Source organism: Malaya genurostris, chromosome 2 (genome assembly GCF_030247185.1).
Source record: "Malaya genurostris strain Urasoe2022 chromosome 2, Malgen_1.1, whole genome shotgun sequence".
NCBI classification, from domain to species: domain Eukaryota; kingdom Metazoa; phylum Arthropoda; class Insecta; order Diptera; family Culicidae; genus Malaya; species Malaya genurostris.
Genome location: NC_080571.1, coordinates 201,595,622 through 201,609,579, shown reverse-complemented (window position 1 = coordinate 201,609,579; position 13,958 = coordinate 201,595,622). Strand labels below are relative to the sequence as shown.

At 38.9% G+C, this 13,958-nt stretch overlaps 1 non-coding gene across 1 annotated transcript; it reads left to right on the top strand.

The window, feature by feature from the left end:
- Positions 1 to 13,603: 13,603 nt before the first annotated feature.
- On the top strand, positions 13,604 to 13,722 carry LOC131433210 (5S ribosomal RNA). Its single transcript, XR_009230055.1, has one exon. It is a non-coding gene; the product is annotated as a 5S ribosomal RNA (ribosomal RNA).
- The last annotated feature ends 236 nt before the right edge of the window (positions 13,723 to 13,958 follow it).

Sequence of the window (13,958 nt, the reverse complement as noted above, 5' to 3'; positions counted from 1 at the left end):
TCAAGCACTAGTTTGGAAAAATGATGCTGACTGTGTGACATAAACAATGAAGCATGCTTTTGTGAACTACTCGAATCAATCTGAATCAATTGGTGTCAAAATTAGTATCCGAAATTATTTAATAAAAGTATGAAATATATATTCATGAAACTGTTATGAAAGAAGAGAAAGGCATTATCACAGTCACACCACTAGGTGGATTAAGAAGGGTTTTATATTATGCCTTCATCTCTGATAGTACTTCTACCGGTACTATTTATAAGACTTTGAATCGTATATTTCAGGTGTACAACTTTGCTTCCGCCGTTAAAAGCTTTATTACGAAAAAGTGTTTACAGATATATTATTCAAAGTATTGTGCGTCGCTAGCGGATCCCGGCTCGAAAAAAGAAGTCCTCGGAATAGGTGAAAGTCAGAAGGAGCGACATCTGGGGAACACGGCGGGTGGGGCAAGACTACCCATTTCAACGTTTCCAGGTACTTTTTGACCACTTTTGCGACGTGAGGCCGAGCCTTGTCGTGTTGGAGGATGACTTCGTCATGTCGATCTTGATATTGTGGCCGTTTTTCTTTTAGTGAGACGTTTTGAAATGGCTTGCTGACTCACTCCCAACGATTCGGCAAGCTCTTCTTGGGTTTTGCACGAATCTTCATCAAGCAATGCTTTTAGTTGTTCATATTTGAAGGTTTTTTTCTCTTCCACCACCATGTTTGTCTTCGACATCGAAATCACCATTTTTAAAACGTTGAAACCACTCCCGAAACGTTGTACACCTGATACAATTAGCTTTCTCAAAATATAGGCATATGTATATCTTATAAATTTGTTGCTACTGTATTGACCCAGCGTATGATATATCATACATAGGATAATTCCGCTTGGAAAAGATTTTAAATAGTAATGGCATTCCCCAACATCTTCAACACAAAATATGATGGAATTTATGATATCTGCTCATTTGAATGAAATTTGAGAACCCCTGGGTTATAATGGGTTAATTACCGCTTAGTTTTCGACAAACCTAGGCTCATTCACAATATGACGAAATTGAAATTCTTTGAAAACCCTTATGACATTGGTCCGAATTGGATTTGATGTGTAGATGCCAAAAAACGATGTTTGAGGTCGATCTGAAATCCAATATGGCAACTTCCGGTTCATTAATAATCTTTAAAAACTCTTACAATGTGGGTATTTTCGGAACATCCTTGAAATAAGTAGATGCTTGAAAATGATGTTTGTGGTCGTATCGAAATCCAATATGTCGGTTTCCGGTCTATTGATGTTCCTAGAAAACCCTTAAATATACTCATAGTATAATGATTTTCAAGGAATATTGATAAACCAATGAAGTCGCCATATTTGATTTCGAGAGGAACTCAAATATCGTTTTCTGGTATCTAATCATCCAATCTATTTCAAAAACACATGTATTGTAAGAGTTTTCAAGAAAAATCGATAAACCGAAGGTCATCATTTCGGAATTCGAAACAAGGTCGAACATCGTTTTCGTGTCATATCAGTGAGTCGGAAATCAAATTTTTTTTTATCAATCCGCATGTGTTTTTTGCAAGGATATTCTTAGATGTTTTAGTTCTCATGACATTATTTCAATTATCGTCGTTTTAAATGGCAAATTGAGATTTTAATCACTCATTACCCTGTAATGTCGAAACCGCAAAACGTATCGAATTTCAATCTTAACGTGTGACAATCGATTGAACATTCCATGAGAGTTCCACTTTAGAGTTTTTCGTCGTTATCTATGGTACTTCCAGAGCCGGTATTCAAGAACTAGCATAACCAAAAATGATTCGAATGGCCATAAATAAATACGCCAAACAATTTACATCTTCTATATCGGTATGAATTTTAAAAACTCATCATCTGTAATTCCAGAATCGGATAAAATTCACCAATTTTGTATGGGACCTTAAGTCCTTCAATTAAGTTTTTGTTCTGAATGTTCGATTTGGCCTTTTTGAGAAAATGATTGAGCTTTGAGAAACGATTCGAAACTGGAACAGGAATTCGAAAAGCGGTGTAGCCGAAATCAGTTAAATTCACCTGAGGAGTGTGTAGACATCTTTGAGAAATTGTAGTGCGAATTAAAATTTGGGGTACATTCCGAATCCAAAAACGAATACCGCTTAAACTGAAATGAATTTATTTGGTAATCGACTATCCAAATCTGCAAACCCGATAAACCTGATTAATTTATGTGAAATGGACATTTTCATACTAATCATCCTGTATCTCCTAAACCAGAAGTCGGATCTGACTGAAAAGTAAGATGTTTTATAGGATTTTAAGACCTCTCATTTGAATCATAGATGATTCTTAGATTTCATTTGAATATTAGATCGGTTCAGCCATCTACGAGAAAAATGAATTGCATTATTTTAATTTCGTTTCACATATCATCCTGTGGTTCCGCAATCAGAAATCGGATCCAAACGTAATTCAGGAACCTTGTTTGGGAGTATGATTGCGGAACCACAGAATGTTATGTGAAACGAAATTAAAATAATGCAATTCATTTTTCTCGCAGATGACTGAACCGATCTAAGATTCAAACGAAATCTAAGAATCATCTATGATTCAAATGAGAGGTCTTAAAATCCTATAAAACATCTTACTTTTTAGTCAGATCCGACTTCTGCTTTAGGAGATACAGGGTGATTATATAAAAATGTCCATTTCATATAAAATAATCGGGTTTATCGGGTTTGCAGATTTGGATAGTCGATTATCAAATAAATTTATTTCAGCTTAAGCGGAATTCGTTCTTGGATTCGGAATGTACTCCTAAATTTCAATTCGCACTACAATTTCTCAAAGATGTTTACACTGATTTTCAAACAGTTTGAATCAAATGTAAACTATTTAGCTCCTGGGGTGGATTTAACTGATTTCGACTACACCGATTTTAGAATTCCGGTTCCAGTATCGAATCGTTTCTCAAAGCTTAATCATTTTCTCAAAAAGGCCAAATCGAGCTTCAAAAACAAAAATTCAAATTAATGGACTTAAGGTCCCATACCAAATTAGCGAATTTTATCCGATTCTGGAATTACAGGATGATGAGTTTTTGAAATTCATACCGATATAGAAGATGTGAATTGTTTGGCGTATTAATTTATGGCCATTAGAATCATTTTGGGTTATGCTTATCCTGAATACCGGCTCTGGAGGTACCATAAATAATGACTAAAGTGGGACTTACTCCGACATCTCATGGAATGTTCAAATCGATTGTCACACGTTAAGATTGAAATTCGATACGATTTGCAGTTTCGACGTTACAGGGTATTGAGTGATTGAAATCTCAATTTGCCATTTAAAACGACGATAATTAAAATAATGTCATTAGAACTAAAACACCTAAGTATATCCATGCAAAAAACACATGCGGATTGATAAAAAACGTATCATCTCACTGCTAAGTGGATTAATCACGTTTTATATATATAAAAAAAGGTAAAAAAGTGTACATAAACGGAGGTTCGGATGTATCATGATTTCATGACAATATGAAACGATTGGTATCATAATTTTATTGTCATGCCAACAATAATAGTTACCTATTTTTTCGTTTGTTCGAGCGAAAAGAAATTTAACATTTCCGTGATCTGTGGCTCAGTAAATGATCCAGCATAATTGCGGAAAGGTCTTTAACTCGATTGTGACACATAGAATTAATCAGGCCGAAGCTAATACAAAATCACTTAAAACACCTCATTACAATACCTCTTACTGGCACGATCACCCTATGTGCTTCTCATCCAAACAGTAAACAACGGATAGACCCGCTCCTGAAATTATCACGATGCAAGCAGAGTAAAACAAAGCCGGGATACCGATGGGAGCCGCTTCAGGAGCTCTTCTAAATCCAACGGTAAGCTTCCAAATAAAAGCAAAACCTGTTAAACTAAACATTACCACAGAACTGCATACATAAACCAAATTTGATTACGTGCTCAGCGCTGGATCTCGCACCACCCTTAGCGAAATTGTCCGTGGTAAGCACCTAATCACGAACAAGGAGTTTGTTAGCTTAGGCACACATAATCATCTCAAATTCAAAACATTCCTCACAGGGGATAAAACAACAATTAATCTCTAGTAAAATTTTAAGAGAGATCCAAATTACACCTCTTTAAGCGTTGCGTCGAAATTAATTAAAATTAATTCCCACAGCACCAGATGCTTTAAACATTGCCGTCGAATCCGCTCTGGTGAGTGGCAGAAGAAAGATAGCGAGAACCTTTTTCAATCAAACAGCTGCGTACCTGATGTATTATTTTTGGCAATCTCCTGGACGAAAAGCTGTGCTATCACAAGTCACATGCAATTTTCCAAATGAACAAAAAAAAAAACAAATTCCAAGCAGTCTGAAATTACTGTTTATTCGTTTCTTAAATTAATCTGGTTGCTGTATAGTAAATTACTTTATCGTGTAAGTGCAGATGTCTCTGCTAACAGATCCACCTATTTCTTCGAAGATTTAGGTAATATCCATTGTATGAAAGTTTATGCTTTCATAAATAATCTAAAAACCATCTGTGGGTGACTGTAAAAACAAAAAAAAATACACATTTCTGTATATCGACGTAATACACACAGTGCAAGTGTATAGTGACGTGATAGTTATGTAGTCGAATTAGAAGAAGACAAAAAAGTGTAATTGATTTAATAACCTTTTTCCACCGAACACTACGTTCAAGAAAGGCATGGTCCAACTGCTAGGCTTTCCGATCGCTCCTTTATTCGTTTACCTTAATAGCATTCGATCGGAAGAAATTGGAAAAGCTGTCATCGCGCTCAGCACCGACATCAAAATTGATAGCTATTGCCAGTTTCATCAAATTCGTTTCATCCTTAATTGCGTGTTTCCAACGGTGGCCATTAAAATCGGATCTGTAACTTTTGCTTCTGTATGACAGGCTTGAATTCTTCCAATTTTTTAAATTTCAGTTGGATTAGGCTATGCGGCCAACAGCATTAGAACAAAACCGCTCAATTATATTAATTCACCCGTCTGGAGTACGTGCACGTTTGGAATTCTTTTTTTTTTTTGTTGCTTTTGACCGGTTTCCGGTTCAATTCAGATATGCAGAGAAACCGGCTAAAACTTCGACATCCCAAACACGAATATCCATTTCCAACAATTATGTGTCGTTCGGTTTTCGAACTCCCCAATGGGTTCTTCTCTCCATGCTGCGTCACAGCGTTTGGTCTGTTCATGCCACACTACTATAGATACGACTGCCATTTTCAGGCTGCGGTCCACTGAACATTTTCATGCCGGGTCTCTCAATTTTCTCGTTAAGTGGCATTAGAAATTATAGGAACCAAGAAACACTGAACGCGAACCTGGTCCGCTTAAAGCTTTGCGATAGGCGGTGAAATATAAAGCGCCTCCATTTATTGTTCACGCAAATAATTTGAACGACGAATTTGATGCATTGAAAGCAGAGATTTACGTAATAAAGCACTAGACAACAAAGAAAATTCATACGATAATACGAAAGAAAGTTCGATACACCTGCTGATACATTTAGGTTTGGGTTACGGATAATCTTTATGATAAAGTGGCTCATAGTTGAACCCAGATGGATGTTAGCGAAAAGAACAGACCCCAAATTCTCACCAGATGTATGATAAAGAATATCTTTGCAGAGAGAATTTATAGAAGGCATTAGCGGTTTATTAGACCTATGTTTTTGCGTTTCCTTCTGTGCGTTTTTAATTATACCATCTTCTTAGGGATAGGAGAAAGATTTATTATTTTACCTTTTGAGAATAGGTGAATATCTCTTATTCTAGTAATATAGTATCCATGGTTTCATAATTGATCATCAGCTTATTGAGGATTAACCAAAAATCCAATTATGTGATAGCGCAGGAGGGCATCATCGGCCTTCACATGTGTGATAACATACATTAACTAGCATAGTTATCTGTTAATCATTAGCCGGGCACTGGTGTAAGACCGCTAGATTAGAATCAGGAATCGAGCACACGTGATGCTACTGCACTGTGGTCCAGTATGCGAAATTTGCTAATTTCAACATTCCACACAAAATCATCCACCAAAAAAAATTTCTTGTTTTTGATTAAGAAGTCAAAAATATTTGATACGTATTTTTTTATTTCAATAATAGTGACATTTTCGAGAAATAGTTTTTTGAAGTTCCACGTTCATAGAAAAGAGCCTTTTTCCAACATCCTATTCTGATAAATCTAATGAAAATTGAAAAATTCGTTCAAGACATGAAATGTGCGTCTTCTCCTTAGATTTCAAATAAGCGATTCAAAAATACAACCTTATTGTTCACTCAATGTTAAAAATTCATAAACAAATAAAAAAAAACCAAGGCTCAAAACCAGTCGGAACGGTATTTTCAAATGGTTGTATCTTTGTTGATACTAACCCGATTTGAATAATTTTGGTATCAATGGATTTTTTATTTTATGCATCGCAACAGAAATTCAACATCTATCACGAATAGATAACCTACGTTTTTTTAAATATTAAATCTTTTGAAACTTGTGATAAGTTATCAGATTTTTATTCGAATTTTGACTTCAAAGGAATCAAATGTTTTCACAAAATCACAAGTAATTCAGTCAATTTCTGCGTTTCATTATATAATTTGTTTTTCTTTCGCGATGACTCCCTACTACCGACTAAATACCTGTTGTAGCTAATTACAATTCCAAGGAGTGTATCGAAAATAAGCTATCCACAAATTTTTCTTTCAAATTATTCAAACGAAAAATGTATCCTTTATTGTTCGCGGTTAAACTTGATCGTTATGAAAACCGGATGAAATTTAAGTTATTCCTTCACGAATTTTCGAAATTTTGATCGAACGCCCTTCATCAAGTTCCGGACAAGCGTTGCATCGCATTTTTTAGACGCTTGAGCCCACATGTTTTTGAACTCCTGCTGCCTTACCAGCCTTCTTGAAGACCCTCTTCACGATTGCCAGTAACGTTCGATGGGTCGAAGCTGAGGGCAATTTGGTGGATTGATATATTTCTCAACGAAATTTATACCCTTTTCCGCAAGCCAATTGAGAGTGGTTTTGGCATAGTGAGCCGACGCTAAATCCGGCCAAAACAGTGGAGGTGTACTATACTGCTTGTATAAAGGCAGCAATCTCTTCTGGAGACACTCAAATCGATAGATTTCTGCATTTATAGTTCCGGTAGTGTAAAAAATGGTTGACTTCAAACCACAGGAACATATTGCTTGTCATACCAGTACCTTTCGACTGAATTTTTTCACTTGAATCGACCTGTACGCATCGCTCACATCCTCCCTAACACCGACAGTAAAGTATTGTGGACCTGGAAGAGTTTTTGAGTCCTCCTTTACATAAGTCTAATCGTCCATCAAAACGCATGCATCCGGACACTGCAAAAGACGCAAATACAATTTCCGGGCCCTTGTTGCTGCTCGTTTCTTCTGTTTTACACCATGTTTCGAGATTTTCTGCTTCTTGTAGGTCTTCAGGTGATTTCGCCTCTTGATACGTTGGATCATTCCGACACTCGTTCCTGCTTTTTTGACCAAATCACGTATTGACATTGATTTGTTCTTCATGAATAGAGATACCACTTTCTGGTCCAGTTTGGGGTTGAAAGAACCGGGTTTTCTGCCTCTTTCGGGTAGCTCATCCAAAGAATAGTGTTCCCCAAACTTATTAATGATGGTTTAACCACTGGCATGATGAATTCCAAACCGCTTCGCCAATTTTCGCATAGTAATACCCTTCTCACTTAGCCATGTGTCCAGAACCTTGATTTTCACTTCCTTTTCAATACGCGACATTTTGAAAACGCAAAATTTCAACCGCACAAACAAGTAAACAAACGAAAGCTGACAGCCAAACGTACAACATGCTATGATCTGAGCATAAAAAACCATCACAAATACATGCGTACAACACAAATGTATGTGGATAGCTTATTTTCGATACACTCCCTAACTACAATTGTTAAATTTAAAACTAGCTCAAGACGGCTCTATGTTTAATCAAACACAAATCGTTGAAAGTCAGTCGAAGGTTTGATCATCTTCTATTTATTGTGTTTGAGATCACAATCGTCAATGGAATCGTCACGTAGATGTATGAAGCTGGGGTAAGCCTCGACAGGCAGCAAAATAGACAAAAACAAAATCTCGAACCAGTGTCGACGGCAAAGGTGAATGCCCTGTTGAATTTGTTTCCGTAGATATAGAAATGTAAAATTAATGCTTTGGCGACCGAATACAGCGAAGCATGCTTGTTTTTTTCGAATCAAATTGGCAATCTCTACATGCGTTCCCGTATGCAGGGTAGTTTAACACTCCAAATACCAAGCCTGAAAGAAAGTTGGAACGGTAACTTCGAGCGGTCATGGCTCAGCTGTTTATCAACGAATCTCAATAAATTTTACACCCTCGAATTATGTGAAGTTTGTAGATCGATTCAAAAACCTTGTAGAAGACGATTGATAAAGGAAAACCTACGAAAATTTCATTTTTCCCATTCCAGGTTTATTTTACGCGCCCAATATGCCCTGTCTGCTTTCCTATTTTCTTTCCTTTGGGATAAACGTCGCATAGAAAATATTGAACACTTCAACTTTACCGAGTCATAACTTTATTGTTAGTCAACCGATTTTCGAAATTTGTTCACCATTGGAAAGGTACTACTTCCAGAAATAAAATGCACTGAAAAAAACTGTTTTAATCCACCTAGTAGTGCAATGATGCCTTTCTCATATCAATCATACTGTCATATATGTATAATACTGTGTTATTCTTCAAAATAATGTTCTTCTATTCTTAAAAGAATAACTGAATTCGGTTTATTTGACTGTCTACTGATAAAAACTATCAATTGGAGAAGATTTGAGGTCGATTGGAAATTTTTTTACGGGTTTTCGCCCTTTTCAGTGATGGTATAAAATTGTTAACACATTTTACACTATATTTCCGGACTCGGAAGTCGGATCCGGATGAAGCTCAGGATTTACGTATGGGGCAGGACTTTTCATTTGAACCTAAGTTTGTGAAAATCGGTCACGCCATCTCTGAGAAAAGTTAGAAAACATATTTTCATTTCTTGCACATTTTACCCCTTAACTCCGGAACCGGAAATCAGATCAACATAAAATTCAGGAATTTAGTATGGGACTTAAAGAGCTTTCATTTGAATCTAAGCTTGTGGAAATCGGTTCAGCCATCTCCGAAAAAAGTTGGTGCAAAAAAAAACGTAACATGCACACACACAGAGAGAGAGAGAGAAAGAGAGATAGAGAGAGAGAGAGAGAGAGAGATCGGTTCAAAAATCGGGTTTCACAGTGGTTGCATAACCTTTCTATATGAGAAAGGCAAAACGAAAAATAGGGTTGTCTACCCAAAGATATAATGAAAACTGTAGACACTTGAAAAAAAACTTGGAACGGGAAAAATCAGAATTTCATTAGTTTTTCCTAAACGATCGTCAATAATGATATACTTAAAATAATCTACAAACTTCACAAAATTCGAGGGTGTAAAAGTTATCGAAATTGATCAAGTAACAACTGAGCTATGATAGCTTAAAGTTATCGTTCCAACTTTTTTTCAGGCTTGGTATTAGGAGTGTTGATTGGTAAAACAATTACCAGGACTAGGAGTTAACTACGGGTTCGAGTCCAGTCTCTGCGGTAACATTTTCGCGGTTTTCGTTGCATAATTGCATTCACATGTCAATATTTCAATCTGTTACCCCATTAGATTCTGATCATATTTATGATTAAGCTATTGTTTTATAAACGGTGACATGGTATTGAATTATCAAGTGGTTGAGTTTACGCTGAGTCAATATGAACTTAGCGTGTAGCCAATGAAAGGTGCGAGGATGTTTAATTGTTTGTCATTCTGTTGCTGGGTAAACGTAAGGAAAATTTGGAAATATGTGCGCAGTTCTGCTATTAAGGATGATTTTCAAGAGTTTTTAGAGATTTTTGAGAATGATCTAGTTTTTGCTTTGTCATATATGCTGGGAAACTAGAAACATGGATCTGCAAGTCGCTAAGTGTCTGCGACATGATAATATACGACGAACTAAATCCTCGCCACTTCGGCGTCGTAGCGCTGCAGGAACTTTGTTGGACGGAACAGAAAGAAAAAGCGGACATCGAACAACCACCTTCTCCCAACAACGATATTGTCCGTTATGGAATATGGATGCTTCTGCTTCCGATCCGCCGCGAACACCCATTTCATTAAGCTGGAAAGAATTCAGTATCGTTGTTTGCGTATTGCCTTGGGTTGCATGCAATCAACTCATACGATGAGTCTTGAAGTGTTGACGGGCGTCTTACCGTTGAAAAACCGGTTCTGGGATCTCTCATATCGTTTGCTCATTCGATGCGACATTTTGAATCCTCTGGTGATTGAAAACTTCGAAAGGTTAGTTGAGCTTAATTCTCAAACCCGTTTTATGTCCTTGTATTTTGATTACATGGCTCAGAATATTAATCCTTCTTCGTTTGCTCCCAACCGTGCTCATTTCTTGGATACTTCTGATTCTACTGTGTTTTTCGACACATCCATGAGAGAAGAGATTCGTGGAATTCCGGAACACGTACGCCCTCGAGTGGCCCCTAATATATTTTATAATAAATTTAGAACAGTCAACTGTGAAAAGGTGTTTTACACTGATGGATCAAACATCGACAGGTCCACAGGCTTCGGCATCTTCAATCAAAACATCACCGCTTCTTACAAACTCAGTGATCCGGCTTCAGTTTACGTCGCAGAATTAGCTGCTATTCAGTACACCCTCGAGATCATTGAAACATTGCCCAAAGACCATTACGTCATTGTCACGGACAGTCTAAGTTCAATAGAAGCTCTCCGGGCAATGAAGCCAGGAAAGTATCCCCCATATTTCCTGGGGAAAATACGGGAACACTTGCGAACTTTATCTGAACGGTCTTATTCAATATCGTTAGTCTGGGTCCCTTCGCATTGTTCCATTCCGGGCAATGAAAAGGCAGACTCATTGGCTAAAGTGGGCGCATTAGAAGGTGATATTTATGAAAGACCAATCTGCTTCATTGAATTTTTCAGTATTTCTCGTCAGAAAACTCTCGAAAGTTGGCAAACTTCATGGACGAATGACGAACTGGGACGATGGCTACACTCCATTATCCCTAAGGTATCGACGAAACCTTGGTTCAAGGGGATGAACGTGAGTCGTGATTTCATTCGCGTTATGTCACGACTCATGTCAAATCACTATACATTCAACGCACATCTCCGGCGTATCGGGATCGTGGAGAACGGGTTCTGCACCTGTGGCGACGGTAATCAGGACATCGAGCATGTCGTGTGGTCGTGCGTAGAGTATCGCGACGCCAGATCGGAGCTATTGGAATCCCTCAGGGCCCGAGGTAGACCGACTGAGGTTCCGGTTCGGGATGTGTTGGCGAGTCGGGATAGTTCATATATGCTTCTGATATACCAGTTCCTCAAACACATTAATATACAAGTGTAATCTGTTACATCTTGCTTAGAAAGTTCCTCCTATTTATCGACGTTATTTCAACTGTGGCTAAGAATTATTTTCACCTGCAGGCTCGACACTAACTTCCGCCGATTATCCCGATTCCTCATCTGTCCACCATCTTCATCGGAACTAACAAGATCTTTTTGCTGTCACTAACCTTTTCGCTTCCCCCCTCCCCGTCTCTTCTCCATCTCGATGTCAACTAATTAGATCTCTGTCGTTCTAAGTCATTTCGTTCCCATATCCCCATTTTACTTCGTTTTCCGCAATATTTACTTCTCTATATTTTTTCGTTATATTTACATCACCATCATCGCCCACGGAAGGTCGCTCTAGTCATGCGGGCCACCCGCCGGGTATTCGTAGCCTGGGGGTGTTTCCCGCGGACCCACACAGACCGAGGGATGCGGCCAACGTCATCTGGAAGACTCATGATATATTCCACCCACCGGCCGGTGCCGATCGCCAGCTGAAGGTTGGATCTGCCAAAGTCGACCACTGCGACCCCAATACAACATTATCCAATCATACTATCCTAGTTTTAAGTTAGTCGTTAATAAAATTAGAAAAAGTCCTTGGCACCTTAGAGCTAAAGCAGTGTGCCTTAAAAATAATTATATTATTGAATAAAAAAAAAAACCACCTTCTCCCAAAGTTGTGGCACAACGAACGAGCTGGGAACTGGTTTCGTAGTGCTTGGTAAGACGCACCAACGAGGGATTGCGTAGTAGCCAATCAACGCTAGGATGTGTAAATTGAGAATTAAAGGCCGTTTTTTTCAATTACAACATCATTCACGTGCACTGCCCACCCGACGAAGAGAAAGAAGCGTTCTACGTGCAGCTGGAACAAGCTTATGACGGCTATCCATGCAGAGACGTAAAAATTTTCATCGGTGACATGAATCCCCAGGTAGAAAGGGATGCAATGTACCGACCGCTAATCGAGCCGAACAGCCTGCATGCCGCATCAAACAACAATGGCCGACGATGTGTGAACTTTGTAGCCTCTCGACGAGTGGTAGTCAAAAGCACCGTTTTTTCCCACAAGAATATTCACAAATCACCTGACCAACAGACCGAACACCAAATCGACCACGTTTTGATCGACGGGAAATTTTTCTAGGACATCAACAATGCTCGCATCTAAAAGCAAAGTCCTGGCATTACATTCCTTTTGTGGAATTTGGCCTTTCTGTTTCAACAGACTTCGCAGCCGATTTTTAGTGTACAGAATCATTGCATGGCTAGTACTATGAATCCTACTGACACTAAGAACCCTTCCAGGTCGGGGCTCGAACATACGACAACTGGCTTGTAAGACCAGCGTCCTATATATTGAACCGCCAACCCGGGACTGCTCGCACCTACCGCAGTGCGAATATAGATTCGGACCACTACTTGCTTGCTGTATTCATGCGCTCAAAACTTTCGACGGAGGGTACCAAACGTCGAAACCGAAAGTCGCGGCTCAACATCGAGCGGCTTCGGGATGGTGGAGTAGCTCAAGATTACGCATAGCAGTTGGCAGTGGCACTACCAACGGAAGAGCAGCATGGTGCAGCTACTCTTGAAGATGGCTGGAGAGACATCGGTTCTGCCATAGGGAGCACTGCATCAGCCACATTAGGTACGGCGGCTCCGAACGAAAGGAACGACTCGGTCGACGACGAATGCGAACAGTTAGTGGCCGAGAAGAATGCAGCTTGGGCGAGCACGCTGCAACACCGGGCGAGAGCAAACGAGGAACGTCAACAGGAAGACCGAGGTCGCGAAGCGATGGAACAGCTGTTCTGTGCTAATGACACAAGAAAGTTTCAAGAGAACTGCCGGCCCCAGACCTTCAAGAAGTCGAGGAGAAGGTAAGCCGATTTTGAAATAATAAGGCCACTGCACTGGTGTTGACCAACTACCAAGCGAGCTACTAAACACGGTGGTAATGCACTAATGAAAGCACTGCGCTGGGTCGTTACCAAGATCTGGGTGGACTATTTTACCGGAGGAATGGATGGAAGGAATCGTGTGTCCCATCTACAAAAAGGGATGTCAACGACCATACCATGTTGAAAACACCGGTTCTCGTCCGATCACCGAAGTTAAGCAACATCGGGCGCGATTAGTACTTGGATGGGTGACCGCTTGGGAACGTCGCGTGTCGTTGGCTTTTTTAAGCATAATTAATGACGAGTTACCTAAGATGATATTTAAGCTATAAGAGAATATGTTTTAATAAATTCAAAAGGTTGTGACTATGTTAGAATTAAATTAAGATAAGAATATTATGTAAAAGGGATGCTACGGCGAAGAAAAACCTATGTAAACTGCCTTAAGAAATAAACGTATTTATGAAAAAAAAAAAAAAAAATCTACAAAAAGGGCGACAAGCTGGATTGCTGCAAT